Here is a 13,576-nt window from a genome sequence, read left to right as displayed (position 1 = left end):
GCCCCGCGGCGTGGCCAGTGTGTCAGCGCGGCGTGTGCGCGGCCCACGCCGAGTCCCCGCCGCCGGCTGAGTCAGTGCCGCCCCTCCCCCTCCCCCCGCCTCCGGTGGGAGCGGCGGGGGCGGCCCGGCGCTTCCTCGCGCATGAGGTCACGCGGCTGCAGGGGGGGGAGCAGCCTCCCGGGCGCGGCCCCCGCCCATCCGCCGGGCTGAGGTGAAGCGGGGCCGCGGGCGCGGGGGGAGGAGGGCGGTGGCCAGGCTGCTCCGGCCGCCTCGGGCCTTCCCGGCCCTTCCCAGGCCCCCCCCCCCGCCGGAGGAAACACCGTGGCTGGGGCCCCTGGGAGCCCGCGGCAGCGTCCTGGCGGCACCCCCGGGCCGACGCCGGGGGGAGGCCCAGGCAGCCGTGGCTGCGCTGGGGGGGAGGGGGGGTTGCTGCCACGCGTCGGGATCGCCCGGGGTTTGCAGGCCGCAGCCGCCCGGTGCGTCCCGCGAAGGCCGGGCAGGGCCCCGGCCCGCTCCCGAGCGCGGCCGGGGCTCCGAGGGAAAGTCCAGCCCCGCGGGGCCGGCGGGCATGTCGGCTCCGTGGGCCGGAGAGCGTCACGGCTCGGCGGCGTGCAGCTGTAAACCAGCTAGCCTGAGCAAGCCGCGCTGCCCGCAGCCCCGTGGGCTCCCTCGCCCTGCTTCCCGGCAGCTGCCATCCAGCTAGCCTGGGTAACAGCTGCCAATTAGCTGGGTCGCAGTTAATTACGTTACACTGCAGTCTGCGGCACTCCAGAAGGGCAAGCGCTGTTTGATACTTTCTGCTCGATGCAGGGTTTAAGGCAGATTCTTCTTCCTGTCAGAAAGTTTTAATGCAAGCAGAAAAGGTGGCTGTGTGTGTCCGCACCCGAGGAGCGGGATCCCTAGCCAGGCTGCAGCTGTTGAGTGCTGCTTGTGCCAGAGTGCTGCTCTGCTCTAGAAGTACGGTTGATGCTTCGTTATGGTTCGGTTCCATTTCTCCTATTTATTCAGCTTCACTTCAGAGATCTCCCCTCCTCCTCCTAGGCAGTCCAGTCTCGTTCACTCAGAGCATTTTTCTACTTTTTTTTTCTTCTTCTAAGATATGTTTTCCTGTCTTTCCCCTTTTCAATGGTGTCATAGTCCAGTATTCTTTTCATTCTGCTTAATTCTTCTTCCCCTTGTCTGCCGATTCCAATTGACAGAAGGGGTCTGACAGCAGGTTATGTCCTCCTGTAACCTACCTGGAAACCTCCCAGAATGTTTAGTTATGTCTGAAAGTGAAAAAAACACTGCAAGAATAGCAAACGATTAGTTTCTTCAGCCTGAAGGAAGAATGAGGATATAACAATTGCAAAACACAAGCACAGAGTAAAATATAATTTAAAACAATTCTTAATTAGTTCAAAGACTTGTGTACTGACAGAAGAGTGGTAACTTTATTCTCAGGAAGACGCTTTTTTTTGGTATTGCTTTAATTCCAGCGTTGCCGCTGATACATTGTACAGCTGGAATTTCTGTTCCTCGGCTTCACACTGGTACCCTGTATGTGTCTGGTGGGGTGTGCTCTCCTGCTGTGCCCCCTGCACCAGGCTGCCAGTGGTGGGATCCCTCTCTCCTCACTCCTGCAGCTTCCGCAGTAGTCACATCTGAGCAAACGTGCCGCTTGACAGAGGGAAATCGGCATCTCCCATCTTGTTTCTGCTACGTAACCTGAGTACCTGCCTGCCTTTTGGCCAGGGTTTATAAGATCCCTGCCACACCTGCAGGAAAACTGGTTTGACTGCCTTATCTAAGAGGGAATTCCCAAAAGAGGATTCACTTCAGGATGATCCAAATCCTTTTCACTAGTAGTAGCAAACAGTTGTTTACAAATCACTCCATTAGATCCCACATCTCTATGTGTCTTAACAGGAGAAAGTGTGTTTCCCACTGAAATCGACAAGAAAAAATGTTGATGAAACGGTTGCTTGACTCCCAGAACATGCTCTCCTTTGCCAAAAAGTGTGACCGTCACGTGAGGCACGGCTGGGGAAAGACTTCTTGGCTCGTAAGTGCATCTGCCTGCATCCGCTCTGGCTGAAATAAAGGTTGTGGGACTAATACACAGTAGTTCTTGGTGAAATTATGTGTTTTCTGTTATGGCAGGTTCTGTTACGTTTTTTGTGATTGCAGTTGTGTTTATTTAAAACATTTTGAAAGATCTTTGGAAGCATATTATTGCCCCTAAAACTAAATCTGTAAAAGTTGCACCAGCATTACAGTTTAACCCTACGTGATAACTTCACTCACAAAACTAAGAACTTCTACCTGCACCTCAGCAGAAAATTAGGCAGATCTTTGTCACTTCTTTCACCCTTAAATATATGTAGTGCATATACACAAAAGTTTTGCTGATATAGTGAGAACTTTAGTGTTAAAAATCCAGTTGCCAACATGAACTAAAGGTCTGCCACATGAAATACTGTTACCATTTTTAGTTTCCTTGTTATGGCAAGATGTTGGAGGTATGTGCCGGACTGCTCGTGGAAGTTAAGGTAATTCTGCAGTAATTTTCTAGAAGAAGTAAGCTGCTCTTTGGAGAAAACAAATATTTTCATATAAAATAGAAAGATGAAGAAATGAGTACAGCGATGTTTGAGCTGGATCACATGCCTTTTAGATTTGTCGTAAGGGTAGCTTTCAGGGGACACTGAGCGAGGCTGTTGTAAATGCTTTGGCGTTTTGGCCGTATCTCTCTCAGTTTATGCAACACGAAGTAGGATGTGACCCAAGACTGACAGGTACTTCTGGACTCCGCTATGGTATAACTATGAGAAAATAACAAAGGGCTGACTTGCAATATCAGCTCCCACTTCAGGTGGCCTGTTCTGTTTTGTTCTTTTCCTGCTCTTACTTCTCTCTCCTCCTGTCCTTTCTTTACCCCCTTGTCCATACTCGCTTTGGCTTCCCGCTAAGACCACTTGGCTCTCTGCCTTTGTTGCCGTGGGTCCTGCAGGACCGCCCTTGCTGCTTGTGGCACCCCTTCCAGCGGTGATTCTCCACTAGCCCTCACAGCTCACCTTTCCCAGTTGCTGATCTCCTGCTCTTAGCACACACCCTGCTGCTTAATACTTCTTAATGCACCTTCCTTCCCGTGACATCCAGGCTGCTTTCGCTCCGTGAAAGCCTCTCCCCCGGCCATTCCCAGTGCACCTGCCAGAGCCTGCTCCACACCACCTACAGCCAATCTTACCCTGCCGCCTCCTCGGTCACTTCTGGATCCTCCCTATCCGTTCTTCCCCTGCCGACACTGCCAGCCACTCCATCCCAGGGTACTCCCCAACTGCCATCTTTCTTTGCTTCGTTTAACCAGCTCGTTTCAACTTCAATTTCCAGAGCAACCCTCTGCAGCTGCTCTTCGCATCAGTCTGCTCTTCTGGTCACCCGGGAAGCCTTCTGCTCATTGTCCCTTCTCCCATGTTAGCGTTTCCTCTCACCCCTGGGGTTTGTTCCCATCATGTCAGTGCTTGTCTTCTGCTGCCACCATCCAGGTGCCCCAGGACCTTCTGCCCCACAAGTTCCGCATTATATGCTGGCCAGCTGCGGTCAAAGTGCACAGAATGGCTGGGGCTGCACTGGTAGGTCAAAATCCTGTTACACTTTCCCTCTTCAGGGTCTTTAGGCCAGATCTTTGGATGAGGTCTGGATGCTGACTGTGGTATTTGGCAGGGAGCATGGCCTCTGTAAGAGACTGTCTCGTGGCCTGGGGGTGATAGGGAGGCAGCCGGGGTGAGGGACTTTGTGTGAGAGGGCAGAGAGGGGCTTCGCTGTGCCTGTCCTCCACAGGCAGGCTTGACTGTCGTCTCGGTGGTGTGTCCTGTAGCAGCATTGCTAGCAGCTGGCCTTGGGTTGGGAAAGAGCAGCCCTCGGAAGTGGGGAGACTTAACTGCTCCTTGGCTCCCATACCCCAGGGGAGCTTCATGTCCTTCCACAGACCTCCAGTCCCTTCTGAGTGCACAGCCAGGAGCCCTGCATGTGCGTTGAACTGCTGTACCCTCCCTCCTCTTCTCCCCCTGCACAGTCGCAGCCCGCCCTGTGCTCTGCCTGTGAACTGCAGGGCAGAACTGTCAAAACCACCTCTCCCAAAAATAATCTCTGCTTCAGAGGCTGGAAAATGTGACAGCTCATTTTCATATGCAGAGCGATGCGGTGGGTGTCTGAAAGCAGCTGAGGCTGAGGGGGTGGCCAGGGAAAGGCAGCTCTGAAATGGCAGGAAAGCGGCAGCCGGGGAACACGAGAGGAAAGACGGAAGGAAGGGAGCAAACCGAGAATGGGGAGGGGGCGGAAGGAGGGCCGGAGGCAGCAGATGGAGTTCAGGGCAAGAGAGGGCTGTACAGTGTGGGGCTATCCTCTTTTCCCTGGCACGCCTACTACTGCTCGCGTTCATTTATTAATTGGAAAAGTGTCTCTGCTGCTACAGAGAGCAGTTGCAGAGCTTTATATATCAGATAACTGGGAAGCTGGAGCATATAATCAGCAACAAGGCAGCTTGTCTCCTTTTTTGTCTCCTCTAAGTTCTTTTCCCTTCTTCTTCATACCCCATTTCCTCACACGTCCCAACCTTAGGAAAAACCTGCTTTGTCCTTATTCTGCAATCGTTTATTAGAATACCAGGTGAAAACCAGAACTTCCTTGTCATTAAGACTTCAGTTTATGGGTTTTAGTTTGCTTTACCAGATTGCCAGACAGAGCAAGTCCTGTTTGGCTGGCAGTGCCATGCTCCTCCCCAGCCCTACGTGATACTAATCCCAGTTTCTGCGTACGTGCATTTTACACAGTATTGCTCATGGCCCTTTTTCTCTGGAGCATTTGTGGCTGTTCCTGAGTCACCGCAGTTCCAGTCCTGCCATGCCTGCTCAGCACCGTTCAATGGAAGGCTTCAGAGGCTGTTAGCAGCACTGATGTTTGCACTGCTGCCATAGGAGACAGCCTGACGAGGGGAAAAAAAAACTCAAACACCCCTAATGAAGCCTAGGACAGGTAAGAGAAACTTCTTTTTTGCAAGTGAGCAGTTTTCAGTGAAACTGATTTTCTCTGGCAATCACTGGAAGCAGCTAAAGGATCACTGTCAATTCACATGTATTTGTATTTTCTGTTCAGTTTCCCAGAGAAGCTGGGATGTGGTTTTATGCCACCCAGGAGAAAATGGACATGTCTGGGTTTTTCATTGAGAAGATGTTTAGGATTTTGACTTTTAAGCAGTTGTGGGTTATTTATGTATGCCTATTACACTATATCTTAAGTTTAAATTTCCCAGAAAACCACTTATCCAGCCTAGAGGTCATATTCTTCTGATGTGGGAAGCTAAATTGTCATGGGATCAGGAAGATAAATTAGGGAAGAGAATTGGCAACAGGGCTGGTAAATCACTCGCCAGCTGTGTAACTGCAGCCTGTCCAGCCGTCTAGGGACTGAGGCTAAGTCAGGCGAGACTCCAGTCTCCTGAATTTCACCCTGCTCTTCAGAAATACAGCTCTGTTATCTGTAGCTTATCTTGGCTTTGGCATGCGGAATTAAGAAGGTGTTTTAAGTTGCTCCTTTATCCTAAACTCTTGGCTTCTACATACCAATAAGCAAGAGTCATTTTCCGCTTCCTTGTGATGGGACACCAAGAGGTATTTTTAACCTTTGATGTTAGATGTATACCTGTTTCACAGAAAACTGTGGGCTAGATGGTTATTTTAGAGCAGAAAGAACCTAGGTGAGTAAATGATTGCTTCAGTATCCACTAAAGATTGTGAGAGGTTTTATATTCAATTCCTTCAGTGCAGGATCAGGCTGTAAGCCAACCAGAACTTTCCTCAGGTCCTGTGGCTGTCACAAGAACTGTGTTTCTTCTCAGGATACTGGACAGGACGATGGTACCAGCTACAGTTCTGCTTCCCATCTATCTTTTTGGTAGGGCAGGCAGAACAGGGGTCTGGTCAGCTCAAAGCAGCCAAGTCGCATACTCGCTGCATGTCTTGGTCCAAAAAATCCTGGGAATTCTCTATAGGGGAAATCAGGAGTTAATATTGGAATGATTTGTTGATTCTTTCCATGTAGATCATGCTTCCTATTTCACTTCACATGGTGTGACCATGTGTTTATTTTTGTTTAGTATCTTGTGTGGTCTTTCTTCACTTGTGCAATGCTGGTGGTTTTGTTGATACCTCCAATAAAGGGCAACGTTATTGGTTCCTATGCGTGATGTGGAGATATGCCATTTCACAAGAACATGGATACCTTTGGAGGGCTGTGGAAGAGTATGGCAAAGTGGCATTGTTTATTTGCAGGCAGAGCTTGGAAATTATCAGAAAACAGAGCTGAGAACCTTTTCTGCTTGCGAGAATGACATACAGGACTGTGCGTTCCACCACTTTGAATGGTGTATTTATTATATTCAGAGTTTTCCCAGTGTCATGATTTAAATATTTAGTATAAAACCTAACTGATCAATTTGAATTTCTGCTAACAAAATTAGATACTTAGAAGCTGAACTGTCAGCCAGTAAGATGAGAAGGAGACAGCCTCTACGCATCGTGGAATGAGCTTGTGTAGTTAACAAAGCCACCTGTGGGTGCTATGATCAGACAAATGTTTTTCCCGATGGAAGCATTAGAAACATGTTTGTGTGCTTTTTCATGCCAAAACAGAATGTACTTGTTACACAGTGACTTAACGTCTGCTGCATTTCAAGAGTTCCTCTGATAGGCTAAATCGTGGAGGTATGAAGGAGGTGAGATGGTGCTGTGGCCAGGGCATCTCATGTGACATAGCAATACAGCATAGAACTCAGCAGGGACAGCTTTGCCTTTCTCCTGACACAGGTAACAGCATTTCTACACCTCCCATTATAGGTGTTTTGATAGAAGTCATGTGAACGAAGGTCCTTCTTTTCTTTAAACCTATCTACCTTTAATAATTTTTGAACTATTGATTAGTTTCAGCCCCATATGACAGATGAGGTAGAGCTGTTAATAGCTCCTGCAGTGTTAATTTGTTGATGCTAATACTTGATCCCACCTCTACTGCATACCTGTTAGTTTATATTCAAGCAAGCAAATAGTCTCTGGATAGGAAAATGCAGGTACAAAAATGCAGGTAGCATGTCCTGCATACAATACAGACTAAACTGCATCCAGTTTGGCTCCCTGCACCCAATACACTCCTCCCGTACATGTCGGCAGGCCTTGAGCTCTCCCATATCCTGCTGCTGTCTCTTGCCAAATGCCTGGCTCACATACCACGCCCTTGGCATCATGGTACAAAACACACCACTGGCATGCTGTTAAGCAATCTACTTCCTATTAGTAATTTATTTCATTTTTTTTCTCTTAAGATGTCACAGGAACTAAGAGCAGAGGGCACAGTTGAGGGACCTGTGGAGATCAAGGCTTTGTGTTTCATTTAGAGACGTCATAGGAGTCACAGCTTTGCTGCTCAGATAGTCTCTTGGCAGCAATATAAGGACTGAGCAATATTACTTTAAATTTTTAAAACAAGAGCCTATGTGAAAGCCAGCTTTGGTGCTGCTCAGTGCAAGTGTCTCCACTGTGATCTCAGGTCTATGCGAGGGGCTGCAGAGGAGATCCCTGTTTACACTCCAAATGCGCAATGTGCAGAGATGGTGTTGGCTTTGTCAGAGACCACAGGGAGGGAACCCCCGTCAGTGGGGTTGCCCTCGTGACCAGAAAAACTTGCCCAAAGATTTTCATCACGTGTGCCAAACCCCTGGACTTTGCAGATCCCTGTGGAGCGGTTTAGCTGGAGATCGTGCAGGTTATGCAACATGCGACCTGTCCCAACCACCTGCACGGCAGCAGGGTGCTGGCATCTCTCCACTCCCTGAATTCTCCTCTGTGTGGCTCACTTTGCTCTTGCAGCTCAATTCTGGGGACATGCACCTCATTCCCGCAGCTCCCCATGGGAGATACGTGCTTTGGTCTTGCAGCTCACTGTTGGAGAGAGTCACCTCTGTCCCGCAGCTCATCCTTGGAGACATGCTGCACCTTGGTCCCACAGATGTTCACTCTGCAGGAGCCACAGTAACAAGGAGAGGGACCGTGTGGGCCCTGTTTGAGATGGCATGCAGAGTGGCACCCTGACCTCATAGAAGCTCTTCTAGAAGAAGGCGGCACTGGCTTGTCCATAGTAGACAGAGCATGCTTTATCAATAGGATCTGGTGGTGCAGATTGAGCCTGTGTAGCTGGTTATTGTACCCATGACTCTGCAGTGATTGCCAGCCTCCAAAGGGTGGTGGCGATTCTCCGGTCTGTTGAGATGGGGACCCAGTGAGTGATGTGCCGGTGTTAAAGGGCTGGCAGGCAGCCTTCTGAAGACCTCATCAATCTGAACCCGCCTGTCACTGCTGTCTCCCTGGTCCAAAGTCCCTTCTCCATGAGGGGAAGAAGGGATGGTGGATGAGGTCAATGCCTGGAAGGGTGTAGATGTGTAGGCACATGTCTGTTGCAAAACGGCCACGGAGGGCTGTAGAGCGTGGCCTGTGCTAGTGAGCGCGCTGCCACGGGAGGCCGAGGAGGCCTGGGGAGATGGGATGTGCACTGGCATGCTCCCCCTCATCTCTTCCATGGATGCAAATCATCTGCTCCAGAGGACCTTTGTGAGCAGCTGGGAAGCGAGCCAGTTTGCACTGTTTGACTCTGGGCCCAAGGTTGTTCTCGGGTTCAAATAGCAAAGTGAATACAAATGTACCCAGAGTCACTACGGGTGGAGTTCATCTCAGATTAGGTGCTTATAACACAAGCATCTGGTTTTATAGCTCTTTTTATAGTCTGCAGAGTGCTAGTAAGTATAAACCACAGGGTTCAGGCATGTTTCATTTTTCCCTGATGTGGGATCACTTGCACTCTGAGCTCTGTTGCCTCCATCTCCCATGCCGATAATGGGAGCCTGGGCAGCTACCATAGATGGGTGAATCTACAAAGCAGGTGGAGTGAGGCGAGGTGGATCCCACCATGAGTGCCTACAAGGCCAACAAGAACCATCAGCTGGGCAGAGGAGAGTTTGGCGGAGGGACGGACTGAGCGAGCTCGGGCCTGCCTGTTTGCTGGCTGCTTAGCATGCAGGTGTTCACGTGTGTGGCTACAACTTAGACACAGCACAGACTGCCCTTTGCTGCCAAGAGACTTGGGTAAAAACTGTGGGGAGAGAGGATACTGTGATGGGAACTCAAATTTAGAAGAAGTTGAGGAAGCCTGAGGATCTTGCAAGGGCACAAAGGAAGTGGAGAAGAAGTGATGTAGCTTCTGAGCTATTGAGATGGGGCATGAAGAGAACAGTTTCAGACCCTGTAGGGAACCAGGCTGCTGCCCCAGGGAACAGCTTGGTTGCCTCTGTCCTGTGTCAGAAGCTTCCCTTTTCCCCCATTCCCCCTCGATGGGGTATGCAGCATGGCAGCTGACTGTCACCGTCTCTCGGAGGTTTGCTCTGCTGAGGGGCAGTGGCTCTGTTCTGCTGGGTTTTTAGAAATGTACTTGTCCACCATGAATCTCTTCTTAGGCCCCTGGGTCTGCCTCTTTGGCTGTAGCCATAAGACTGGGGTCCAAGGCTTTGTGATCCCTGTGGTTTCAGAGATGATTCAGAAGCATAGCTTGTATTTTAAAATAATTTTAAAAAGTCAGGAGAAGGCTTGCATATAACTAGCTTTGTTTTCCCAGGAGAGAGTTGACATTCATTTCTCACTAATTCCAGAAATGTTTGGGTTTGTGAAATGTTTTTTTCTTTCACTTTCAACATTTTTCTAGTATTTTGCTGTTCCTAAGTTAACTTGAGGTGGGTTTTGCAGGTAAGCTCTATTTCTACACCAAGAGGAATGGCTGAAGCTTGACTGACGCATTCATTTTCAGCATGAACTTCCATGAAGCCTTTTCATGAGTGCTGTTGAAAAGTAACTGTCTGGTTTGCAGTAGTGGCAGGACAAAATTATTCTTGCAAAATACTATTTCATCTCCCTTTGTTTAGGGACTGAAAATGCAGATATTGGGCAGAAGGAAAGAAGGTGTGATTCTGCAGTTGTTGATCCCAGTGCAGTGAACTGTTTTGAGCAAGGACTGAAAGGCGGAATGTGAAAGAGAGATCTCTACCAGAAGAAAGCTTGCATCCAGTTGTTGGCTTCAAGCTGAAGACCATCTTCATTTATTTGATAGCACCAGCTGTAAAAGAAACATTGATGTTGTAACGTTTGTGTGTGTACATGTGTTTGTTTTGCAGCTGGAACAGTTTTAACTATCAGAAAACAGCTACATCCCGCTCTGTGCGGCCAGGATCATGCGCTTACTAGGAACCGTCTTCAGAGCCCTTCCAAAAAAGGACATTTCCTTTGGGTGGAAGAGAAAGCAGCGAGTGAGGGTCAGGGGGTTCTTGTGCCTACAAAAGGCTTTGTCAGATAAGGTGGGTCACATTTTCCACACTTTTATTCTGCTTGTGTATTCAGCCTTCTGCTGCACAAACCTGGATGCACACGCAGTGGATGCCATCCTCATGGGTCCTGTTCACAATCAGTGAGCGCTGGCTGGGACCAGTGCTGGAACATGAGTACAGACAAAAGGAGGAAGGTGGAAGCAAGCCCTTTGGCTACGTTTGTCCTCAGGAAGCTTTGGCATTAACCTCAAATCCACGTCAACCTCATGAGACCGTGTGCGTTACGAGCTGTAATGTATAGTTCTCTGGAGGCTGTAACATCCGTAACAATTCTCTGGAAAGCTTTGCCTGCTCCTCGGTCAGGCAAAGGACTTCAGGTTCGCAGGACTTCTTGCTTCTGGAGAAGTCCTGAGAACTTCTAAAGCTGGGGTGACACCCTCTTCTCCACCCCAGTATTTTCTGCCCTGTGTGAGCTGCGTTGTCACATATCATCAGTCTGTCACAGTTTGGATCTGTTTCCTTACGTGCAGTGAATTAAAGGCTCAGATTTCATATAAGAGCAACTAGAGGTGCTGTGAATGCTTGCAGTCGTAGAGAAATCAGTGACACACCATCCTGGTCAGCATACCTATGGAAGGCAAAGCTGAGACGCTAACGTACATATATGTAAAATAAGACTGTGTCTGGAAAGCATCTGTTAAACTAAAGAACTGCGTAGCAACCCATGCTGAAGAAAGCTTTATGGATTCAAATTAGGATGACACAGATGATACAGCAAAGCCACGTTTTTTAGGAGCAGACCTATGTGTGGCCCTACATGCACAGACCCCTCTCCCTCTGCAGGATGACTATTAATAGCACGGGGTCTGGCCAGCCCACGCTTGAATGGTGTGTGGGTCTGTTTGGTTACTGCAGGGCTATTTGGCAACTCTGGGTGAATGCCCTTAAATAATCCTGCTGGCACTGGGTGTTGGAGTGCTCAAGGCTTTAGAAACTTTTGGGTCAAATTTACTCTTGTTAAATAAACAATGAGTATTGATTGGATCACGTGACAGACCAACTGAGCACTCTTTCAAATACCGCAACTTATTGGAGTTAATTTTTATGTATGTATATACTCAGAATCCCTTGAAATAGTTGCTTTGGTGAAAGAAATATTAAGTCTTTTACTCATGCAACTCTATATACTTTTATACGCACGGCTCTGTGCACGCGGGTAGGAGGATTTTCGAGGCTGCTTAAGGGATTTGGATGCTCACTTTGTTTAGTTTAGTTGGAGACTTGAATCCCTTAGGCAGATTTGAAAATCTCAGCCATAATTCTTTGCTTATTTTAGTACATCAGGGCAAGACCTTTTCCCTGTTAAAATAATTTCTAAGTACTCCTATCTTTATAAAACAAAAATAAAAATGTGTTTAAGTGGAATTTCAAGAAGCATTTGTTTCTCTAGACGTATCCATTTATCTTACTCATTTGCTGTTTTGTTTACTGAGGAAGTTCTTAAGTCACAGTCTGTCTATATTTCATACTGAGTAGACTAGCAAGCAGCTTGTCAGAAATAAACATACAGATTTATAAAGGCCTTTTATTATGATTATTTATACAGCTTAAATGTCCTGGAAAGGTTTTCTCATCTTAAATCTCTCCGCAGTACAATTACGTATCTGGCCTCAAATATATGTCAGGAAAACACCATATGGCCCTGCCAAACGCAATACCCGCACACACACACAAAGGTATTGGTTTGCAGCGGAGGGGGAAAAGCGAGGAGTGAAATATGTAAACAGAGTTTAGTAGGTGAAAGGCTGCAGGGGCCGCGTGTGCTCTGTTTACGTGGGTCCCGAGCAGGAAGCGCTCATGTTGCACAGGCCGTCTTGTTCAGGCAGGAAGAGAAGAGCACAGCCTGTCTCGGTGTCGCTTCCCAAGGCGGCTTGGTGGCTGATCCCCGCGTCTGGCGAGGTGCTGCTTGAAGCTCGGAGGAGCTGCAGCTGCAGGGCGAACCGTCAGCGCCCTCCCGGCTGCTCTGCTGCAAGTAAACCGTCAGCCCCCACCTCGGGGGAGGCCGGTGCAAGCAAGGGGCTTCTCTTCATGTCTTCTCCCCGGCTGACTCCCGTGTGGAAGCAGCTGTGGTCAGGTGGACGCCAGCCTCCTTGCCCTGTTAGCCAGGCTACGCAGCGCGGTCTCGGGCTGCGCAGGGTCAGGGTTGCCTTTCTGAGCTGCCTGGGTGGTGGAGGAGGTGAGCTGACGGACTACGGTTATGCTGGAGCAAGCCCAAGTGTGGGGGAAACAAACCCATTCCCAGACCTGACCTGGATCCGGTTGCCACTCTTTTAATATCGGGTTTGACTTCTGGTTTAGGGTGACATTTTCCAGTTGTAGTCCCACCAAGGAGGGGATTTCCTTGGGAGTTACACACTGAAGTAAACAGAACTGTGGAATTTGCTTTTACTCAGAGTGAGCGGAGGACTGGCTGTGCTTTAGGCACACATGAAGGAAGATGCAAATGGAAGAGTTTAGACAGGTTTTTAAACGTTACTTTGCCTTCCCTGTGAGTATTGAAATGCCATGGGCCTTAGATTTTGTTTTGCTTGTGAGTGCTGGAAATGGTGCAGGTGTTTTGTTAAAGAAAATGCTCACAGACCACTGTCCCCAGCAGTTTATCAAGGTTTTTTTCCCACCCCCATTTCCTCTCTGGCTTCAAGAACAAGAGCCAACAAGTCAGACTCCGAGCCCTGGAAGGACTGCACACCCCGCAGCTGCCCCTGCGATGGGAAGAGCTGAGCACTCCCGCGGAGTGCCAGCCACCTGCCTGGAACACCAGCACCTTCTCCTACACTCGTATCCCATAGCCTTTTTTTTTTAAATTGCGGCCTAGGGTGTGGCCCCAGTCATGCTCAAGAGAGGAGCCTGTGGCTGTCCCAGATGTCTGTGGTACCTGCTGTGGGCGTAAGCCCCTCCGCAGGACTCGCTCCGCCAGGCTGAGGACACGCTCCCTTTGCACGCTCCCAAACACGCTCTGGTTCGACTTCGGTTGAACTTCCTGTTCAACCTCTGGCCGCAGAGCAGGCTGGAGGCGTCAGCCCCGACCCAGGGCTGGCCCTGCTCCCAGTGCCCGCTGCGAGAGCACCCCGCGTTCTGCCGGGGCGATGGGGAGTGTCCGGCTGCTCCTCTCCGCTC

The 13,576-nt window shown here is 49.3% G+C and overlaps 1 long non-coding RNA gene across 2 annotated transcripts; it reads left to right on the top strand.

Moving 5' to 3' along the window:
• Positions 1-37: 37 nt before the first annotated feature.
• Positions 38-11,957, top strand: LOC140647464 (uncharacterized). 2 transcript variants are annotated; one of them, XR_012040779.1, is made up of 3 exons: positions 38-957; positions 1,909-2,044; positions 10,001-11,957. It is a non-coding gene; the product is annotated as an uncharacterized lncRNA (long non-coding RNA). The 2 variants fall into 2 exon arrangements; XR_012040780.1 differs by having other exon boundaries at positions 38-979.
• Positions 11,958-13,576: the final 1,619 nt, after the last annotated feature.

Source organism: Ciconia boyciana, chromosome 2 (assembly GCF_034638445.1).
Source record: "Ciconia boyciana chromosome 2, ASM3463844v1, whole genome shotgun sequence".
NCBI classification, from domain to species: domain Eukaryota; kingdom Metazoa; phylum Chordata; class Aves; order Ciconiiformes; family Ciconiidae; genus Ciconia; species Ciconia boyciana.
This window is presented reverse-complemented; position numbering and strand designations above follow the sequence as displayed.